The following is a 23687-nucleotide window of genomic DNA, read 5'->3' on the forward strand; positions in this document are numbered from 1 at the left end:
ACTGAGAAAAATTCGTTCTCCGGACAGCGGTATATTGTACAAATATACGGAATCCTCTTGCTTACTACAGAAATCAGTACGGAGCATACGTTATCCGTATGCTTCATAGGCACTGTCCTTAGATGTTACATCATGTCGTTCCAGGTTCATATCTAACAGTCTCCCTTATATTACATACATATATGTATGTTACCTTCGTCAGCTATATGCGTCAGCTATATGTTATTTGTATGTGAAATCCTGACCACCTATATTGTTTCATACGGAAAGTACGTACAGATGGAACACTTATACAGAAAATATTATAAAACATAAGTTTTCTGTTATACATTTTCTTTACGTTAAAAGTCTTCACTACAGCGATATTAAACTACCGCTAATTTTAGAGTTTGTTTCTGTAATATCTTCAAAACAAATAAAAATATTCAAAAAGCAGAAACGTAGTGAACTAGACAATACGATTTTGCATGTGATACCGTTATCACAACTCATCTATCTGCTTTCGATTTTGAACTGTAGATAGATTTAGCATTTTTTCGGGTTCTGGAATTAGCAGCATACCAAAAGCAGATAGGTGAATTGAGGTAAAGGTATCACATGCAAAATCGTATTGTCTAATTCACTACGTTTCTACTTTTCAAGTATTTTTATTTGTTTTCAAGAGATTACAGAAAATCTCTAAAATTAGCGGTAGTTTAATTTTGCTGTAATGAAGAGCCGTAAGTGCAATAACTAAAGGATTTACAAATGTAACATATGATTTCACGTACGCCACATACGGTTTACAATTTTGTTCTCAGTGTAAGTAAGCAAGGCGCAAGACATGACGTTCGTGGACCTGTAATCTGTCATTGAACTTTGGCGGAGCGGATAACCAGGCAATATTCATGAATAAGAGTAGGACGAACAAAGAGCTTGTATGTATGAAGTTTATACTGAGGCCCCAGTGAATTTCATAACCCGCGAAACAATTTAATTAACACTTAACAATATGTCCAGCTCAATCAAATTGAACAACATTTAGTTGATTTATGTTGTAAAATAATCACACCTGTAAATTCGATTGACTGAAATATTTCCTGGTACTAATGTTAATGAGTTTTTTCAACTTACTGTGGTGTGTCACAAGAAAAACATGGCAAGCAGACGTTATTTTAAAAAACACTATTAATCCATGTTAAGTTTATCGTGGCTTCTCTTCGGGGCTTCTGTCAAATAAATATCTGTACAACGCTAGCGATATCTACACAATTCCATAAGTAAGCCAATAAAATAAGGGTAAAAATCATCCAGTTCTTCCGCTGTAAAAAAAGTAAAACAAAACTGAGGAGTGTTATATTTTTATTATAACTAGCTAAACCTGCACTCTCTATGCAGTGCATCATTCACATATGAACATTAATCTCTTTGTCATTCCTCACATAAATGTGCACATGTCCCTTTACAGGCCCAAGTGAAAGACATCTTGTTAAAAATTAGCAAGGGGTAATATAAAGGGAAAAATTTTTTCGATTATTATTTCAATATATCGCATCGTTTGCAAGATTTGAGCTTACCTCCGTTGGAATTTCTAATTCATGTATGACCAATGTTTTCTTTCTTCTTGCATGCTGTATGTAATAAGCAAATAAATTACACAATTAATTATAACGTCACTGAAATATAATGTCCATTGAGCAAAACACTCCAAACAATAAAGATTCATCTTAGACTGGAGAAATTCTTATCCTTCGCTTTTCATTTTCATTTGCCCATGAAATAAACGCCTAAAAGATATACAACTCCTTATACAAATATGTCGTGTTATAATGTATAACTCGTAGGATATGTTGTTTTACTTTTTTAGACATTCAAATTATTATTGCCAAATTTATCAGATATTCAAATCGGAAATGCTTCACTGTACGGTTGGATGGTGATTGTTATTGAAGTGATTGTTATTGTTCTAAGTTTACATGTATATGTTTTATAGTGATTGAAACATTGCGCTCGAAAAGCACTGTTGCCAAATTAGCCCTTTTTATTAGCCAGTAAAAATATATTTCAGCTGTTAGCTATAACTTAGGTAAATTTTACATTCACAGTTGCCAATTTTTAACCATTTGTTCGTAGAAGTCGTCAAATATATTTTCCAACCAAAACTCGGATAAAATTGTGAATTAAACGAGAATTAAATGTAATTTGCTATTTTGCTAAGTACTCTTGTATTACCACCTTAGCCTTTCTTACATATCTTACTTATCTTTGTCGTTTAGTAGCACAGTCTTACCACAAATTGGGATTCTGGGAATTTTGTCCTTCCATAGCTTATTTCAACGCGTAATGAGATTGTGATTTAAAACTTTGAGTACATATTCTGTATTGGACGGTGTACTTTTAGCGTTGTGCTCATTCAAAAGTACCACCATAGTCAACATTACCTCAAAAAGTTTAAAGAAGAAAATAGTTCAAGGATATAATACGTCGGCAATGAAGGCAAGCAAACCATATTGTAAATATTTCAAATAACAGTTTAAAGTGGAAGCATTCGACTCGAAAATACCAGGAAGAATATTGCAATGTATTTTAAAAATAGAGTAAAACGACGAAATATTTTGCTTGTTTTAATGCTAATTGCTGTTGTTAGCTTGAAATTTAGCTACGATTTTGTGATGTTTAGCTAGATTCTTTGCGCCATTTAGCCATTTTCTGAAGGCTCCTGCTAGCAACACTGCTCGAAAACAAATCGAAAGCTATGAAGAAGGCTGTCATAACCAAGGATCTTATAAAATAGAGGATCTGCCCTTACAACAAAATCTTGAAGCCATACGTCACAGTTTCGACACCCCTACTATGCCCACTCCACCCAATAGGATCGCAATGTTTCGAGCCAACAACAATGACGCAAACGAAAGTATCCAATCAGACAATGGCAGAAACGAGAGTAGCCAATCAGACGTGCCGATGCTCGGTTGTTTTTTGGCTTCATCGACTTAATAGGATGAAGATACATATCGGCAGGTCCTCTATTTATAACATCCTTGGTCATAACTGAGGCAACATTGCAGTTTCGTAACGGAAAGGCGCAACGAGCCAGTCATATTAGCCAGTGCAGCGGAAGGCAGTAGAGTAGAAACACTGGGTAAGGTTGCCTTATTGTTTATTGAACGCAGGGCTGTACGGAAATGGTGCTAGAAGTACGAGAACATTCACTAGGAAAATGGCATTGGTAGAGAAAGTTTGGAACAATGCTACCAACACATCGAAGAAATGCTTGCATTCACAATAAATTAGAAGCAAACGGAATAGTTAAAGACGTACACAAAGAAAGATCCTACCTTCCACGAACAGCTACAAGTCCGGCGTCCAGTGCTGCGGTATTGCAACGTTTCACCCGATCACCACAAAAATAAGTGAACCAGGGAGTGCGCGAAAGTGACGTGAGCCGTTCAAGTGTAAGATGCATCCTGAAGGGGGCAAAGTGGAAAGTATACATTCCAAGATTGCTACACACTGATAAATGAAGATGACCCAGATCGGAGGATGGAATCAGGGGCGGATCCAGGACCGACTTCTGGGGGGGGGCGGGCGGTGGGTTATCATACTGCTACTTTTAAGGGCTCCAAACTTTGGGATGGGTTTAATTTATATATATAAAATAAGAAAGTTTCCTCTTCTGGGGGGGGCGAATGTCCCCCCTGGATCCGCCCCTGGAAGGAATACTGTGAAAGGTTTCAGCACATGGTTGACGAGGATGCGAACTTTAAGAGGAATTTGTGTGGATTGAGGAGGCGCAATTCAAACTTAACGGTACTGTCAATCACCACAATTGTGTCTACTGAATTCCAGGATATTTTCACGCGCATGTGGACAGGATAGCTAAACTACCGGGGGTTGCTGTGGGATGTGGTTTATTAGTGCGTGGTGTGATTGTACCTTCTTCTTCGAGGATACCGTAATTGGTGAGGAGTATCTTGATATGCTTCAGACAAGGATTTTGTCTGCCTTTTACATGTAACAAGACGGAGTCTCACCTCCTACCATTCAGATGTTAGGATTGTACCTCGATAAAACTCAACTCTGACGGTGAATTAGCCGAAGAGATCCTGTTGAGTACCCACCTCGGTGCCTTTGGTTTTCCTGCCTCTGGCGGACCGTCAAGAACGGCGTGTGTTGACAAAACCTGCAACAATCGATGAACTACGTGAAAAACTCGTAGAGTCATGTGCTTCGATTACGCCAAATACACTAACAGCCATAGTTCGTTGTGTAGTTTGGGGCCATGGGCGTCGTATAGAAGTTGCTGGTAATCATTTCGAACACATACCATGACTCTCTCTATGTCAAAAATTGACACGTCAAGTCAAATTTGTCGCTATAGATGGACTAGTAAACAGTGGGTACATTTTTTTAACCACTCTGTATTTCTTAAATAAATTATGAAAAGCGATATTGTACGAAATTTTCTACTCAAAAATGGATTTCACTTTCAACACATAATGTAATATTTCAGAGACTGATTTAATTGTTCTTTCCAGAGTTTCTCACGATGTCTAAAATATGAACATGATGTCCCTGAAGCAATAAATTTTTCTCATTAAGTCTTGAGCCTAGGAATTCCGCTGCTTGCTTCAACAGATTCAAGTCTCGCACTAAATCGTTTAACTCGGGTTGGTTAAATAACTTTGGCTCAACACTTTCCTATTCTCTGCCGTACATCTCATCACTACATTCGGTGCTACTAGAAGCAGAATCCGTAGACTGTAGTTCTTGCGGTGGGTTAGGTACTGGAACACCAGGACCACGTGGTATAGGTCGTAATGCAGAAGGTAGTTTAGGATAAGTAAGGCTTCGTTTGTTTTTAGAGGTAAAAATCTTTAACTTCACACGAGCACAAATAGCAGTCATTACTATGATCTTTCGCTTCATGCCAATCATTGGTATTCCAAAACATAGAAATTTCTTCTTACATTTTGTCCAGTTCCTTAGATCTTCGACGCATACTTTACATACTGTGTCGGAAATGATTTACCTTGATCCCCTAACTTTATTCCGAAATAGGCGTAATATGTAGGTTACTCAAACGATGTAATTTTTTGTCTCTGTTTCGACACTATATAACTGCCACAGAAGTAGCAGAAATAATCAGGATTGTTTCTACACTTCCTACATTTCATTTCGACTCAACAACAAACAGCACAGGACAGCTATACTCAACAACAAAACTTACGGCGACCTGTAGTTCTCACAATCACAGGTTACACAGCGCTCTTATTGCGTTTCCAACGGGGTAACGCGTTGATATCATTCAGCGTTACCAGGTACTGTGCATATTTTTTCAATGTTAGCAGGATAAGTAACTGCACGTCTTTTATTACAAATTCAAAGATAATCAGAAGATATGGCATAGAAAGTATCTTTTCATATTTGTAATTATAATCAGTACTTCTTCCAAAATATACGACTATTTTCCTCTCTCCCGCCCCTCTATTTTAAGAAAACTGTACGTGATAGAGCAAAACTAAGTACATTTTTTGGATTCCTCAGGTCAAAAACATTAAGAAAACGTTAATAGTTTCCAAAGAGCAAAAATCATTGTAGACCAGTGTAATCATCCCCATGCACACACGCACGAATTTATTTCAGGGAGATGTAAAGCTTTTCAGGGGGGGTCCAAATTTTATATGAGGATATATTATATTAAAATTTGTAACATCACTCCTGAGATTCGACGAAATTTACAGAAAATTCGGGATTTCGATTTGGAGCGAGAGTCCGGTCTTCCAAGATCCACCCTCTTCGTACGTCTCTGTTCATCCGTATTCATCATCTTAAGTTCATTGAGATTAATCGATTATTATCGAAAATCGTCTCATAGTTGGTTTCGTTCTACGCCAGATAATGTCTTTGAACTTATTCCTTGGATTCATTTACTATAATATTTTGCTTAAGTATAGTAGGTAAATGTGAGGCATGTTATTTTGAATATTACTTGATTGATTGATTGATTGATTTTGAGTTTAACGTCCCGTTCAGCAGCGAGGCTATATGAGACGTGGACCTACTGATTGACGTGGAATCCGAACCACATGAGCTCCCGCCGGGAATCGAACCCGGGTCTCCCACGCCAAAGGCGCGTGTTCCTACCGCTTAGCCACGAAGGAGCTCTTGATTATTACTGTTATATATATATATCAGCTTGTTTGTTCATTTGGACCATAGTTTGTTTCTAAAACGAGATATTCAGTCAAAAAAAAGTATTAATATCTGACGATAAACTATTATACAATGATGCCCAGTGACGTAATTACGGGGGGAGCGCAATGATACGAGATGGTAAATGTGATCTCTTAAAAGTTATAAAAAGAATATCCGCCATCTTGAAAGAGGCCATGTTGAAAGTGGTGCTATTGGTGTAAATGAGAATAGGATCATGCTATGCATAAATTTGAACGTAAATAGACACAAAAACCTGTTGGTGAAGTCTGTTGTGAGATTACATTATTCCTGTGCTTCTGGTAGAGTGGTTTAGGTTCAAGATAAGCAAAGTGTATCTCATGACACTCGAGCAGATGGAGGGTGTGGAGCGCTATAGGTGGACTGATATGACGTTCTGATTTCTGTTCGAATTAATTTAAGTCTAATAAAAAGTTACAAGTTAATGTCAACCATGACATTATTATGAAGATTGAACCCGTTATATCAGCACATCCACACTAATTACATGTTGACACTGACACAAATGATGTAGTGTTAAAATTATATTTCGCTCGGTTTTCTAGTTCCACTGATCCCATTCATAGCGCTCCATAATCTGCATCTGCTCGAGTGTCATAAGATACACTTTGCTCATCTTGTACCAAAACCATTCTACCAGAAGCACAGGAATTATGTGATTTCACAACAGACTTCACCAACAGCTTTTTGAGGCTATTTACGTTCAAATTTATGCATCACATGATCCTATTTTCATTTACACCAATAGCACCAGTTTCAACATGGTCTCTTTCAAGATGGCGGATATTCTTTTTATAGCTTTTAAGGGATCATATCTACCATCTCGTATCCATGCATGCTCATTCCGTGCCGTCACAATGACTAGTTTTAAAAGAAAAACGTGCATTTTCTCATCATGTCTTTAATGTACGGACGTTCCACATTTGATCTTTCTCGAGCCCTACTGTCTCAACGTCTCGAACACTGCAGCCACAATTTTGGCTGTGCAAGTTTCCCGAGGTACTCTCTATATATACAAAGTTTCATGAAAATCGCGCTCTGATAGATACCTAGGGTTCCTTGTGAGTATAATACTGACTGTTTGTCCTAATATTGTATGCTACAGCATATTGTATTTAGATACTAATATTGTATTTAAATATTGTATTCTACAGCAACAAACTGTTGAGTCATTCTACATACATTCATATCCCGAATCATTCCAAAACACATTCTGATTTGCAATTGTTATAATAAGAATATGTCAAGCATGATACACTGAGATTGTTTGGCAATCAAATACTAGTTAGTTCGATGTTATATCTTGTACTAAATATTAAATTATGTACTGCAATTTTGAAATCAAGCTTTAGCATTTGAAGAAAAATGGAATAGAAGAATTACTGTGTGATGCCAATATCACGTTTAGTCGAGGAATGTTTTGGTTTGGTTGGTCTGGGGGAGGGGGAACTAAGGCGAGTCTTTGCCCCGGAAGACAACTAAGTTATTTGCGTCGCTTATGATGCCAGCCTGAAATATAAAGAACGTTGTATAATTGATAGACTAGGTGTTACATATGTTAGTAACGTATGTCTGCAAGTAAGGCGAGAAGATGCACGAAAATTGAGAACAGAAGCCAATAATTCGGTGTCAATTTTTCTATTGATAATTTTATGGAGAAGCAGCAAGTCTGCCACTATGCGTCGAGTAACTGGATTCTATGTCAAGTTTGGTTAGGAGGTGTGTTTTATTGAGACTACGCGCTGAAGGATTTTTTTTTTTCAACAATGACAAGGGAAAAGTTCAGGACAGAATCAAAACGGGATAAGTTTGAAGCACAGGCCATATTCCATATCGGTGAGCAATAATCAATTTTAGAAGATACAAAAGCTTTGAAGAAAATGCTGAGTGATTTAAGATCCAGAATTTCAGTAATTCTGTAAAGAAAAAGCAGTAAATATATTAACATTTCTAATCATACCAGTTCGTCCTCTTTCGCCATCTTGGGCCTTGAGCGCTTCATTGCGTGCGAATAACCTGTACAAGGTAAAGAACGAATTATTCTGAGCAAGCTTTACCATATTTTCAACTTTTACACACCCTTTACGAACACAGTTCGATAGGACATTCTTGGGAGGAACACTTTTTTTTCATTTTTTCTTTCCATTCCTCAGATTCTAGTACGTAAGTTTGGCTGTATGAGATAGGTTATGATCTACACTGTACGTGAAATGTGAATATCTTTCCTTTCGTTTGAGAGAAAACACGCGTTTCATGTAACATAAAACTGGTGCCTAGCGTTCCCATTTTAACTATAAACCACGTTATACGATCTCACACGAGTGCCGGGTGACCTTCTGACCTATATAAATGTACATAATATATACGTGATATTATATAAAGCGCTGGAGTTTCTGTATAAAAGCAGGGGCGGCTTCAGGATTTTAATTTTGGGAGGGCCCGCTCACTCGCTTATGGATACATTTACACATTTGATTGATACATTGATACATTTGATTGATATATTTATACATTTGATTGACAGTAGAAAATTACTTTTACAGTAGCGACTGATGCTATTTGTTAAATATTTATCTACCATTAATATAAATAGTGTAAAATATACTTACTCTTTATTGTATCATTTAGCATTTCTATCAGTGGCGTATTTAGGGGGGCTTCCGGGCTTAAGCCCCCCGAAATCTTATTTTCTATAGTAAAGTATATGAAATATCTTGCTGAATTTTCACATTTTCAGGCAAAGCCCACCCGGAAGTTAACAAAGCCCTTCCCGAAAGAAAATTGTAAATACGCCACTGATTTCCATAATATTTGTATATTGGTATATTTAAACTGGAGAATTCGAGACACTAAAAATTAAATTTTGAAACGATCGTTGAAGTGAGTTTTGTTTCACATTTTCAAAATTATTTCAACCAACTTTTTGCAAGTAGGAGAGAAAGATTTACTTTTTTCGGTTTCAATAAAAAGATAATGAAGGATATTGAATTAGTTATTGAATTCTGAATCCATATCAGAAACCAGAAATCCAGAATTGTCATAAACACTAAATATTCATTTATCTACACTAAGTCATAAAAACAGTGACCAGAAATATCTGTACAGACTCAAATACGGTCAACCCAGGTCCGAAACATTACTCCCAGAAGTTTATTTTCGAATTGTATTCAGACAAACACGTAACACACATCTTTTTCATATAGTATGACTTAGACCAGCGTTTCTCAACCTTTCTATCTTTGTAGATTTCAAACTTTCGCGACAGCCCTGCATGTGATTTTTTTCCCTAGATGCAAAAAAAAAAAAAAGCAAACACAATAATATATATACAATACTTTTTTTTGTTATGAAACGACTATGAGATACAGAAATCTCACAAGCAAAAAATTAGCAACACTCTTGGGTAAAAGCATATTAACATAAATGAAACTTTTGAGTCTTAAGCAGGAATAGGAGAAAGAAACATTACCATCAGAAATATAAAAAGACATCAAATCTAAAACTAGTGAGATATTTATCCCTGGCGATTTTTCAAAAGCGTATCTATGCGTGGATGAACTCTTGAAAATCTCGCGACACACCATTGTGTCGCGATACAGCGGTTGAGAAAAACTGACCTAGGCTGTCAATAGTTCAACGCTCTCTGTTTTACAGGCTTCCTAAGTTATACAATGAAACACCACTTAACATCTGTAGATTTATTTAATTCTGAAGCTGCATATAACTCTACATTATGTCATTTTAATTGATAAACTTTAGTGAGCTATTGTCATTATTATTATTATTATTATTATTATTATTATTATTATTATTATTATTATTATTATTATTATTATTATTACTGCGTGATATCATCTCTTAGATTTGTTAGGTACAAACTGGCGTTCTGCTGTATCTGGAATTATGTTCGTAAATAAATAAATATCAAAGTGTAGGTTCTCGCTATCTTTATTCTTCTTGTCCTGAGTCTGTTAATATTGAAACTAGATGTAAAAGAGTCCATTTCCAATAGTGGTATGTCTACAAAAGTGGTATCAATTATTTTAATGCAGAATTCGTACAATAATAATAATAATAATAATAATAATAATAATAATAATAATAATAATAATAATAATAATAATAATAATAAAGTTTCCCGCTATTTAATCCTGCTTTTGCTCTGTGTCAATTAGTATTAAAACTGAAAATAATAGATTGCTATGTCAATAATGGAATACGGGCGGAGATAGCCCTTATTCTTCGGATTCTGAAACCATATAACAGATTACGCGTTATGTGTTATCTTTTCTGCTCTGATACCAATTAACAGATGGAAAGATGAAGACACATAATCGCTCTATAAGATTTTTCACTCTTAGTCATAACATAGGCTAGATCGGATTTTTTAAAAAGAAATCCCTGCCCATACCTTATAACAGCGTTTCTCAACCACTGCGTCGCTACACATTGAATTGTTGCGAGTACATGCCAGATGTATCGTAAGATTTTTAATGTGTTCTAAGATCTTTCTCAAAGAAATTATATTTAGAAGAAAATAAACATTTTTTATCGCCAATCGACTTGATTTCACACTCGTCTTCGAAGTTTAAAGATCGAAAAGTCTGCTTTTAACGCTGTTCATTTTTCTCTGGAAAGAAACACTGGATATGAGAGTTTATCTTATTTTCTTAGTTTCAGGAGAACTTATCTTAGTTTCAGGAATTGCCTCCTAAATGTTGTCGGTGTTGTTTTGAAACATCCTGTATACACCTTTGGTGATAAAGGTCCTGGTTTTATTTTCGGCGGGGACTTAATCTGGTTTAGATTACAGATCAACTTGGAGGTCCATGTCTTGCATTACCTTGGTAGTGAAGAGGGACACTAAAACTCCAAGGCGACTAAAGAATCAATCAGTAAGCAAACGAGATGGTGTAGCAGTAGGAAATATAATTGATATATAATATACACTGGACAATTATTGGATGTAACTTATACAAGTACAAATAAGTTCATGCCTACTCGCTCCTTCTTTCTGGTTGTCTGTTTTTGTCCACTCTCTGTGTGTTTTTAAGAACTATTTCTGTTGTATATGGCATCTGCATCGATCTATCTATAAGCTTATTGTCTGACAATGCATGCATCCCTCCAATCTTACCCTCTTTTGGGATAAACCCCCCAGTAATTCCTTTCTCTCCCCCAATATTCATGCGTCTCAAGCATTTCTCTTCATTCCAATCTTAGACATCGACACATACAAATCCCCCCTTTATCCCCACTCCCTTCCCTTTCACTCCATCGGGTTTTGGATATCGCCTCTTTGATAGTAAGCTCACGCGTTTACGGATGGTATGGCTACTGTCTTGGGGTTCCCATACTTCAGAACCGGAAGGGCAGAAACCCTTGTCGAGCTACTAAAAATGTAATTAAGATCCCAAAGCTGTTGCTTGGTATTTGGAGGGGAGGAGAGGCGATACTTGAAATATCTACATATGCAAGAAATTGTTCTTCAGACACTAGATTAGTTTATTATGGTATACATGTATAGTTTTGTATATATGTGGATGAAATAAGGGGTAGCTCCTACTATGGTATTCTGGAATGTTCAGTAGCGGGAGTTACTGAGAGAATACGTGATTGGACTTTCGTTTGAGAGAATTGTTATATCTTCGCATGCTTTAGCGCAGTTTATTCTTCAGAGTAGTTTTATAAGCATATTTGTTATTATTATTTTCCCATAAAATTACACCTCTGTTCCCCCGCCTTTGCCTCGCAATTCGTCAATCTCTAACAACCACAAGCAAGGGCGTTGCTACCCCTCTAGCATAAGGGAGAGAAAATGAAATATTTGTCAAATTGTAATACAAAAAAAATACCATGTTTGGAATGAAACCTTGTATTTGATTTCCTTTTACCGATTACAGTTGATAACACAACAAGTGTCAATTAGCTGCTTCGCTGGGTTATAATAAGAAAAAATAGTAATATGTTCCCTTAGTCAGTCACTTTTTACCACTACTGAACCGCTCTCCGATAGTCGTTTTTTTTTTTTTTTTTTTTTTGTCTTGCCAGTCATTTTCGAACATTTTTTATATCTTCCCTCCTCAAGTTTCGGGGTTCGATTTGGATTTAAACAGCATCGGAAGTGTCACTGTTCATCTCAGCAACCCCAAAACCTATGGATTCGGCATAAATATCGATCATTTATATCAGGGGCGGATCCAGGACCGACTTCTGGGGGGGGGCGGTGGGTTGTCATACTGCTACTTTTAAGGGCTCCAAACTTTGGGATGGGTTTTATTTATATATATAAAATAAGAAAGTTTTCTTTTTTGGGGGGGGGGGTCAATTGCCCCATTCGCACCCCCTGGATCCGCCCCTGATTTACATATGTATATATCTGCCCCTCCTCTTCACCGAAGTCGGACCATTAAAGTGGAATGATAAACACTATCCCAGACCTAAACCAAATCTATGTTGAAAATTTTATTAAGATTGGCCGGGTGGCTCAAAAGTTATTAAGTCACAAACTTACCTACTTTCATTTCTATTTATTTATACTGTATATTATAGATAGACAGAAAGGTAGATATTTAAACATGTCTGGACAGGTTAAATATCATAACATGATACAATTTCTTTTAGTTTAACATCCCTGGGCAGCCTATATTTCATAACATCATAGATTTTTACTTTCGTGGACCGAAAGGAGAGAAAAACTAGGATGATCGTAGAAAAAATAATGACTTCAACGCGTTTACATGTTTCATGGTACTTAGAGCCGAAAAAGATTTTTGAATGTCTGTCTGTCCGGTCGTTCGACCCGATATAAACATATTCACTGTTCCAGACGCCATACTATTGAACGTATCCGCGTCAATTTTTAGAAGGCTGTCGTAATATTCTCTATAGCGGGGAAGGAAGGGGTTGAAGTTTTTGTTACTCCCAAAAATGAGGACTGTCTACTGAAGGACGAAAAAAAATGCAATTTTATCCTAAACTGGTCTAACTATTTTGTTTGTAGTTCATACATCACTATTTCATTAACATCCTTATACTGTAGTATACAAGGTGTGTTCAAAAAGTATAGAATCTTTTGTTGGTAAAAATACATTTATTGATTTGAAAATCCGAAACACTAATCCCCTTCAAAGTAGTCTACTTGGTAAGGCACTCACTTCTCCCAGCGCTTCTGCCATTATTTGAAACACTTCTGGAACGCAGTTTTTGCAATGGTGAACAACTGTACCATCGCATTCTGTATGATGTCTTCTTCTCTTGACTCAAGTTGGGTTCCTTTTAGTAGTATTTTCAGCTTGGGAAATAACCAAAAGTCACACGGAGCCTGTGACACACAGGAAGCAATGAAAGCCTGAATCAAATTCGTGGACACTTTTTTCTCATGCCCAAATTCTCGTTCAAAATTCGATGTACCGATCCGATCGAATGGTGGTATACGACCAAGCTTTTGGCAAAATTTGATGCAATATTGCTGCTCAAGTTTTTCTATCATTTTACAAAAAAAAAAAAAAAAAAATCAGACGACCACTCACTACATACCCTCACTCGTTGTCGGACTGCCAACAGCTAACGCTTTTTGCGGGCGGGAAATATTGCAGGACTGTGCATGAGTGTCCCCGCACTACACTGAAGAAAGTATTCCGCACTTCATTGGTTTACGCGGGAAAAAAATAAGGTTAGATACTTTTTGAACATACCTCGTATATCATTTCTCCTGGGAAAAAATCCATGAGGAATAATTTACTCATCCAAGTGTTAGTTCGAGGTACATTTTCTTGAGAACGACTCAGAAGGCGTTTTCTTTCATATTTCATAAATAAAAATATTTCAGTAATAACTCCAACATAGAATAATCGAATTTAAAAATAAAGAGCGAGAAAGTTTAGTTCGTTGGTCTGTATCTTCTTTTTTTTTATCGTTGTTACCTTACTTCCGATTTTATCGGCTTAAATACATAATAATATGTTCACAAGGTCAGTGAGAGAAGTTTAAAAACAAAACTGAACTCCTGCCTTTAGAGCCAGAAGTTACGGTATTCACATCGGATTTGCTGGCCTCATAACATTCAACTAAATAAATCAGCCAATTGCAGCGCGAGGAAATTTACTGTAATTTAGTTGTCAAATCAAACAATTCGTACACAGAATGTCATTATTTTTTATTCATTAATATCTTTCTCTTCTTTTATTTCAGTTCCGTGTGTGTAACTTCGTGTCCTGTATTACTTGTTGTAGTTTGAAGATTTTTTTGTTTTCCTACATACGAGGTGAGTACAAATTTCATTTTACTACACCATGTATGTGTAGTCACAGTTCGATATTGCTTTCAAAAATATTTTGTCTTGTAGGAAATTTGAGATACAGAAAATAAACGCATCAAACAATAGTAAACAAAGCCGTCTTTATATGAGTTAGTGATACTACTACCAGCTTTACAGCTAGGATAATGGTATGGTACTATTACTACTACTACTACTACATTTGAATCATATTGGAAGTAATATTGATCATTGTATTGTTACTTTTGTGGAAAACAAAACAATAACCACACTAAAGCTAAGCAAGGGCGCCCATGTGGTGGTTTCCAATGGGGGGCAAGTATAAGCAACATTTCAAATGTAGTCTGCGGTAACTATTCTGAAATATCTATTCAGTTTTCGATCTTCCGAAGCACAATTTCCTCTAAAGTGGGGCGAGCGCCCCACCTTGCCCCCCTGATGGGCTCCCTTGAACCTAAGCACAACTCTATCTCTACTCTCGAGACAAGACTGCGGAAGTACAATGGTTGTGATAAGAATAAAGTGAATGTACAACTGAATTATTCTGAAATTGGTGGAGGAACATTTATGGTATACTCGTATTCTGCTATAAATCCCTAATACTGGGTATATCAAGAAAGAACTTTGAAAACTCATATTAATTTATAGGTTTACCTTACAGACATGGTTTTAGTGTCATTTTGTGGCACAATACATCAAGTTTTGACTCACGTAGTACACTAATTCAGAAACAATCCACCGCAAGCGCTAGCGGCAGTTACAGCAAAGATGGCTGCCTTTACTGGTCCTGAGCGTGCTAGCTGTGTGTTTTGATTTGAAGAATCCAAGTCTGCGGCATCTGTGCAATGTTATTTTTGTACAAAGTATGGTAAAGATCCTCCCAGTAGACCTACTATTTATCAGTGGTATAAGTGTTTTATTGAAACTGGATGTTTGGTAAGACAACAAAAAATCTTCAGGTCGTCCCCGTAAGTCTGAAGACGTTGTAGAGCAAGGGAAACAAAGCTTTGTGAACAGTCCTACAAAATCAACTATGTTCCCTGTTTCTGACCTGACACCTCTTGATTTCTTCTTTTGGGGGTTCATCAAGGATACTGTGTTTGTTCCACCCTTACCGGCTTCTCTACCAGAGCTCAGAACTAGGATGTACCTCGCAATTGAACAAGTCACACCTGACATGCTGCAGCGGGTTTGCTTGGCAAGAAATCGACTTCAGATGGGATGTGTATCACATAACCAATGGAAGCCACATTTAACCTCTTTTAGGTATAAGGTTTAAAACAAATTATGTATCTTGCTACAAAATGACACCAAAACCATGTTTGTAAGCTATTAAATGTGATTAATAGGATGTACGTATGTGGTGTAAATGATGGTCATTTTGCCTTTTAGATCAAAAAATTTTATTAGATGAGAATATCATTATATTAGAATTGAACGTGAGAAGAAGAGTTGTTAGGATGAATTTAAATCGTAGCGACAATAATATATACAAAAATATTTCCAAAACTTTCCGAACGGATACAAGCCGAACGAATTCGAATCGAACGCTACAATCGAGAGCACGCTCGAATTAACACTGCAACATACGGAAGGGCATATCTAGTTGTTTATATTTATCTCAATGCTGCAAATGGAATTCTTCAGTTTCTTGTCGTTGGTGATGATCGGATCTCCTCCGCTGATAACGATTGTGATAAGAAAGGTTGTGTGCGAGTTGGTGGAGTTCGTTTAACAAGGTTTGTCTGCGAGTTTCTCTAGGTGTATGTTCTTACCGGAGATTTCGTGAATATGCTTGTTCCGGATGGACGTGCCAAAGTTAATGTCTTAAAGATTTACCGTGCCCAGTATGAGCAAACTGTTTAATGGATACACGTGGTTATTACTTCTGTTATATGGTACAAAATTATGTTTTAAGTTCTGGTATTTAGGACGAAAGTTGGTAAGGAGCAGGGCCGTGCCGTGGAGGGGCGAGGGGGCGACGGCCCCGGGCGCCGAAGAAAGGGGGCAAACAATTCGGGAGAAAAAAGGAAAAAGATAGGAAAATTGCTTGGAATATATGTATGGGGCGCCGTTGTATACTCTCACCCCGGGCGCTCATTTTCCACTGCATGGCCCTGGTAAGGAGTTAAGAAAAAGCTTGGCGAATGTGTTAATGTAAGAAGTTTTGTTTCGCCGATGTGTTAAAGATACAGTATCAGAATTGTGAGAAAGTTTTTGTAATATAGGAGTGATGATTAAAGATACAGTATCAGAATTGTGAGAAAGTTTTTGTAATATAGGAGAGATGATTAAAGATACAATATCAGAATTGTGAGAAAGTTTCTGTAATATAGGAGTGATGATTAAAGATACAGTATCAGAATTGTGAGAAAGTTTTTGTAATATAGAAGTGATGATTAAAGATACAGTATCAGAATTGTGAGAAAGTTTTTGTAATATAGGAGTGATGATTAAAGATACAATATCAGAATTGTGAGCGTAGGGCTACCCCTTTATATAACCGTCAAGGCATAATACAAATCCATCGTTCCTACCGCAGTTCCTTATAAGGCATTGGTAGATTATTCTGATGTATAATGAAAAGTAACTTGACCAAAGATAAAATGAAAGAATGTAGCTCATAATATAGTTACGTACAATCTGAACGCTTGGATGTTTCTGTATGTGTAAGGTATTCGAGTAGTAATACTGAAATGTTCTCTGGCAGTTATTTATCGTGCCTGTATGTATAATTTATGAAAATCATTTCTCTTTCCTGCAGAAAATACAATTTCAAAATAATTGGTCGATTATTTTGACTGTTGAGAGTGCAATTTCAGGAGACAAGCCTTTGTTAGTTTCCGTCTACCATTGGGAATACCTCAGCAAAATTAGCATTCTTTATTTCAAAACATAAAGAATTTTCCTGAACTCCTCTACCTAAAACTTGATACGCTTTCAACAGGAAAGAGATTGTAAACAGGTCTTCTCGGGCTAGCAGCCAGGTAAATACTGTTATATCTTGCGACGTTGCTAGTCCGAGAAGATCTGTTTACAATACGTCGCCAGGAAAACTTCACTAGATACTTTAGGAAAGAAATTGTTGCCCACACTGTTGTTCTAGTAGCTAGCGTAATGTATCTTTATTGTGAGGGATCCCGGATTCGATTCCCGGTGGAAGAGCGTTGAAATTTTAACATATTACGGTGAATTAGATTCCACTTTAAACTGTAGATCCAAGGGCGCCAATCAAGGGGTAGGGTGGGGCGCTCTCTCCCCACTAGAAGAAATTGTACTTCGGAATATCGAAAACCCAATAGAGTTTTTAGAATAGTTACAGCAAACTTTGAAACTATATTTGAAATGTCGCTTATTTTGCCCCCCTTGGAAGCCACAACATGGGCGTTCCTGTGTAGGTCTACGTCTTATATGGCCTCGGAACTGAAAGGGACACTAAATCCACAGCTAGCTTACCAACCAAAGAATATGGAATATTGTTAAATTCCTCAGTTAAAGATCTCTTGAAGTACTGTTTTCTTTAACGTCCCACGATTACGCACCAAAGGAGAGGGAGACAGCGATCATGGCAGAAATGAAGAAAGGGGGAAGAAGCACGAGCTGAAACCAGTGGCACATCTACCCCGGCGCCGGCGTCCTACAAAAATAATTGAAGCTATTATTTAGATATTTTGAAAAGTTTATGGTAAACTGATGATATACCAGTACCTATCATAGTCTGGGATCTGGATACCCCCCTCCCCGTTTTTACCTTCTAGATCCATTACTGGCTGGAATCCTTGCAAGAACTTCACGAGCCACAGCTGTCCCTTCTGAAATATTTAAACCATTTAAATACAATGCTGAAGAAATAGCAAGGATTAGTGAAGTTGAGCACAATGGCCATTTACGGATTCTATTCCGTACAAAGCGGTTTCTTTTCTTTTTTTATTTAAAGTACAATTCCATTCCCATCCGAAGAGGAGCGAGTCGCAGAAGGTAACGCCTCCTCTGTAGCCATGAACATTCATTTATTGGTTGCATCACTGGACATGGCTATCAGAGTTTATACATATATCGAACTTGTTAGACAATCTTCACTCCAATATGTCTAAAAGCAATTATACATATGTTCACTTTACTACAATGTGATCAATTGGAGTTAATTTTATCAATTAAGTCTTAGTTACACTTGGAAGAGACAAATAAATGCACGATGTACTTCGTACTAATGAGTAAAAAAATATTTTGTATTCTTCTTGATCACTACACCAATAAAAGACAGATTAAAAGAAAATTACAATTTTCCAGTAACAGTTTAGATCCATCCCAAGTTAGACGTGTATTGTTTCTACGGTAATTAGCACCATCTGTTTGTCTTTTTTTTTTTTTTAGTTTTTCGTTCACAAAGCGTTAACAATTTTTTTTGTTAGAAAAAAAATAGAAAGTCCACCGTCTGCATAAACTTTATTCACATAATTGTAATATGTATTCGTTTTAATGTCAAAAAGAAAAGCAACCTTAATTTATCACCTTCTTTGCTTGACATCTGTATTAGAACTTTACAATAAAACAGTAAAAGTTTCAAAGGGAAACAGAACCAGAAAAAAAAAAAAGTTAGTAGGAATTTTTCCTACCACGACTAGAGAGGGAAAAAAAACGAAAGTAAAAATACGCAATAACAATTTATCATCATTACCTTCTACCTTGGTTCATCTCTTTTTTTGTTTTATTATTATTTCTCTCCGCTCCTACGCTTTGTTTTCTTACTTCCATAGAAACTTGGGCAAACAGAGAGAATGTGAATTACGAAGAAAATATGCTAGTTTTTCCTTGTTTTTCACAAGCTTTCCTTTTAATTTTATTATGAGCACTGTGAGTGTTACCTTACGAACATATATGCTACTGTTAAACCAGGGCCGCACTAAGAAAATGTCGGGTCTATGCTTCCAGTCAACTAACACCAAGGTCTACAGTGCAAATATATATAGGGTGTTTTAAAACAACACCGACAACGTTGGAGAGATTATTACTGACACCAAGACAAGACCAAAAGTGTAAATCAACCTGGGTGCACAAACGATTCCCTTCGGAGTTATAGGCTGCCGATAACATGAAAAAAATGAAGTTTAAAGGTCCATAGGTCCAATATTATGGGACCTACCGTAGTCGGGCCAAGACTTCACTTAGGAACTAGTAGGTGACCTATCCAAATACCCATGTTTCGTAACCCTGCAGTACTTTCGCAACAAGTTTTAAAGAAGTAGTTGGTGAGTACTTCAAATTATGTGTTCGTAACCAAACTCTCTTTTTAAAAAATTGTAGCGTGAGTACCGCAGGATTCTGAAACATGGATATTTGGATAGAGCACCTACTAGTTCCTGAGTGAAGTCTACAGTAGGTCCCATAGTATTGGAGCTATGGACCTTTAAAGTTATTTTTTCATGTTTTAGCAGCCTATAACTCCGAAAGGAAGGATTTGTGCACCCAGGTTGGTTTATATTTTTTGTCTTATCTTGGTGTCAGAATCACCTCCCAAACGTCAGTGTTGTTTTGAAAGACCCTGTATATATATGGTCATTTGGGGCAATACCGACGACATCCTAAGGACATTTGCACTACTAGAAGGTTGTAACGAATTATTAAAGAAACGAAGAAACGAAGAAACGAAGCTCATGGTTAAGTATAATATTTCAACTACCTGACAGATGCAATACATGTTACACAAAAGCAATGTATGGCTGTGGAGCCACAATTGAAGTGAACGATGAAGAAATGTCGGACATCCCCAATTCTATGGGGAAGATCGCCAGTTTGTTGGGGCAACATCCAAAGCAACATTAAACTCTTACATACTATGATAATGTCAGTAACCATTTCACAACGCACATTACTGTTCGTAAAGTGGTTTATGACCTTTAAATAAACACTGGAATCTGTAAGTTTTGGAATGTAGAGTGTCTTTATTTACAGCTACAGAAAATATTTAGAAAATGTCACTAAGTTACAAATGAGGGAAAGAATAATAGCAAAATTTACTATGACACTCTCATTTGTTTTCCTCTCGACTTATCAAATTCTCTCAATTTTTCTCCACACCCACATTTCGAAACTTTCCAGTCGTTTTTCATCATTTTTGCGTAATGTTCATGTTTCTCATCTATACAATACAATATACACACGAAACATGTTATGAGTCTTTTTCTCAACTCGTTATTGTCAAGTTACCTGCTGTGAAATGTGTAATTTTCCGCTTTCTCGGGAATCGAACTGGGACAGAGTAACGCACATTAGTCTCTTAGCCACGAACAAGTCTCTTCGTGTCTGTCAGTGAGGTTTGCTCCTCTTAATGCCGTCATATCATTTTTTTATTATTATTCACTCCCTCAGTTATACTCTGCTGTACCGGCAGTTCCAACTGCCTGATGGGTGATTTAGGAACCTGTCTTTGTAGTTATGGAAATAGCAGAGAGAACCACTAAAGGAGACGAGAGGAATGAGGTAGATAAATTAAAGATAGGATAAACGAGTATTGGCAGTGTGTGCTTAAGGGTACGGTTATACCAAAATTTTCTAATTTGATCTTTTCTCGAGTTCTCTATCTCGAATTACTCTTCATCATTCATAGAACAAACTGTTTGTATCGAGTTTAATGTCAATTGTCGTCACTCAGTGGCAAATCAGGTTGGAAACAAGAACGTTCGAAGATTTCTCTTCGACTCAGGAAGCAAAAGCACATTTGAAGTAAAGAGAACACCTGTAACTATGTTTTAAACATTACTGAGCAAGCAGAACTGCTGTATGTATGTATGTGTGAGAGAAAGAAAAAAGAAAGAGAGAGAGTAGTCTACCAGAATGATGTCCACTTGATCGCCTACTGCAAAAAACATGGAAAATATGAAACTTGATTCAACATGCGGTATTCAACATTCATAATAAATTCTATTTAAATAATTGCGTTTGTTTTTCTTTTTCCTTCTCGTTGAAGGAGGAAAAGGCAAGAATGAAATCGGAGAATTTCGGTATAATCTTACCCTTTGACATGGATCCACGAATAAGTATGCCTGCAAAACCATCGATTTCAGCATCGATGTTGTTGTTTGCCTGCCACCACTGCTCGTTGTCAACTTCAGGTTTCCTTTTTGTTCCTTCTCCTCTCTGTGTGTTTTATTAAGAAGTGGAGCGGCAAAATATGAAATTACAAAGCATCCAATTGGAAATTACTATACTATTCCTTCTAAAAGACAAAAGAAGATGTGAAAAGAACGCTTCCTTTAAGAATCCGCTTGTAACTATTTGGAGATTCTGAACCGCTTGTCTATGGGCGTTAACGGGCTTTGGTTTTTTTTATTTACATATACGTCCTTACCAGACGATTTAGGGGAGAGGTGGGCAATGGCGATCACCTAAGAAAAACGAGTTATTACGTAGTTTCATTTGCAAAATACATTGAAACAAATTTGTAAATACGTACTCCAATCCTTCTACAATAAGTGTGTAAAATTAAAAGAGGATCATTCTTTCAGTTCGGGAACACGATGGAAAAAACTCAAATTGCTACTTTGGTCGCCATTCCCATCACATGTTGGTAATGGCGATCACAGTACAAGCTTAATAAACACACATAGTTTCATAGGCAGTTCAAGTTTTCTTTTTCTACACTGCGCCTTCGAAAGACTGAGAATCGTCAATTGAATGTTTTATTGACGTTTGTTTTCAAAGACACGTCACAGATATATTCATGGGGTGAGTCCACAACAGTACAGTCAGCATGCACCCACGATCCACAAAAGTTACACCGATACCAAAGTTTCAGTGTTTGACTCAAGTAGGCGTATTACCTATCTTAGGTCTAGCCTCTTTTATAATTTTTGGCTGGAGAAGTATTCCAAATGTTTGTTAGGAATGGCGGTCACCATGATGATAAACCGACCACGTTGATCGGCATTCCCGACATTGCGCCATTTTGAAAATTGAGCTGGTTATACTGTAAAATGTAGTTTATGTGATATATAACAATGTGTCGTGCATTAGACGTAAATATAACTTTTTATGAATCTAAGTAACTTCAAGACTTTACAACTTAAAATTGTACGTATCGTGATTTGCAATATGCAAATCCTTATAAGAAAATCAACAAAAACAAGTTTCAGCACGCTGTAGAGTTCTGTCTTCTCTGACAACTTCCTCGACAATACACAAGAAACCTTGCTACAAGAGGCAGATGGCAGCATTAGTTTGACTTCTCAGGTCACACAAGAGGGCAAAGTGGGCAGATCGCCATTCCCTTCCTGTCCCCTATAGAATTAGTCGTACATTTAAAAGTTGGATCTTAACTATTCTAATGAGTTTTGTGCTCTTGCACAAAGAATCATCCCCGGGACCTCGTACACGTAAAGTATACGCGCGCTATCTACTAGAGCATCGCTTATTAAGATATAGGTCTACACTTATTTAAAAAGGAAGTTGAACTCCAATTAATTCCATATTTAGTTATATTTTATCTTAAGTTCTTCCTCTCTCTCTCTCTAACTTTCATTAGGCTGGAGTGAATGAAATGTCAACTTAGATATCTGTAACAAACGAAACACTAACAAAACCTTCAACACACTTTACTGTATTTAAACTATAATATGTAACAGTTTCGGATATATAACCTATCCTTCCTCAGACACTATGGAACATAAACGAAAATACAGACCTATTATGTTCTATAGTGTCTGAGGAAGGATATGTTATATATCCGAAACTGTTACATACAGTAAAGTGTGTTGAAGCTTTGGTCAGTGTTTCTTTTGTTTGGATATTCAATCCAAAGCTATGGATAGTCTTGCTATTTAGATATCTGGTGGGAAACTCGGCTAAGCTACACAGCACAGGCATGGACTAAGATCACGTGTCTTACTTCAGAGATTCTGTTCATTTCCAACAAATAGGCTGAGATTCCAGGGCAGTGAAGAAGTAGTGGGTTGTTGAAGAGGGTTGTATGAAAGTGAACTGAAGAGAACACACAATTGCGAGTGATTTTCTTTATGAATTCAAAGTGGGTCATTTTGCACACGAAGCCATGAAGACTAATAACATACTATATTTGGATCAGGAATGGCTGATTAACGCATCGTTCGACGTTCGTTTGTCAAATTTTCGTTCTGATAACTGAGCATTCAAAAATAAGCACCGTGAGCGCCGTCAAATATCATGTTCCACTGAACTG

At 36.9% G+C, this 23687-nt stretch overlaps 1 long non-coding RNA gene across 2 annotated transcripts in view; it reads left to right on the forward strand.

The window, feature by feature from the left end:
* LOC145684586 (uncharacterized) overlaps nt 1-23687 on the forward strand; it is a 1210652-nt gene that overhangs the window by 825949 nt on the left and 361016 nt on the right. For both annotated transcript variants that reach the window (XR_014131326.1, XR_014131327.1), the window contains one exon: nt 14410-14482. This is a non-coding gene — a long non-coding RNA (uncharacterized LOC145684586). The remainder of the gene's footprint in view (nt 1-14409; nt 14483-23687) is intronic.

Source organism: Thermobia domestica, chromosome 5, assembly GCF_964235325.1.
Source record: "Thermobia domestica chromosome 5, izTheDome1.hap1.1, whole genome shotgun sequence".
Taxonomy (NCBI): domain Eukaryota; kingdom Metazoa; phylum Arthropoda; class Insecta; order Zygentoma; family Lepismatidae; genus Thermobia; species Thermobia domestica.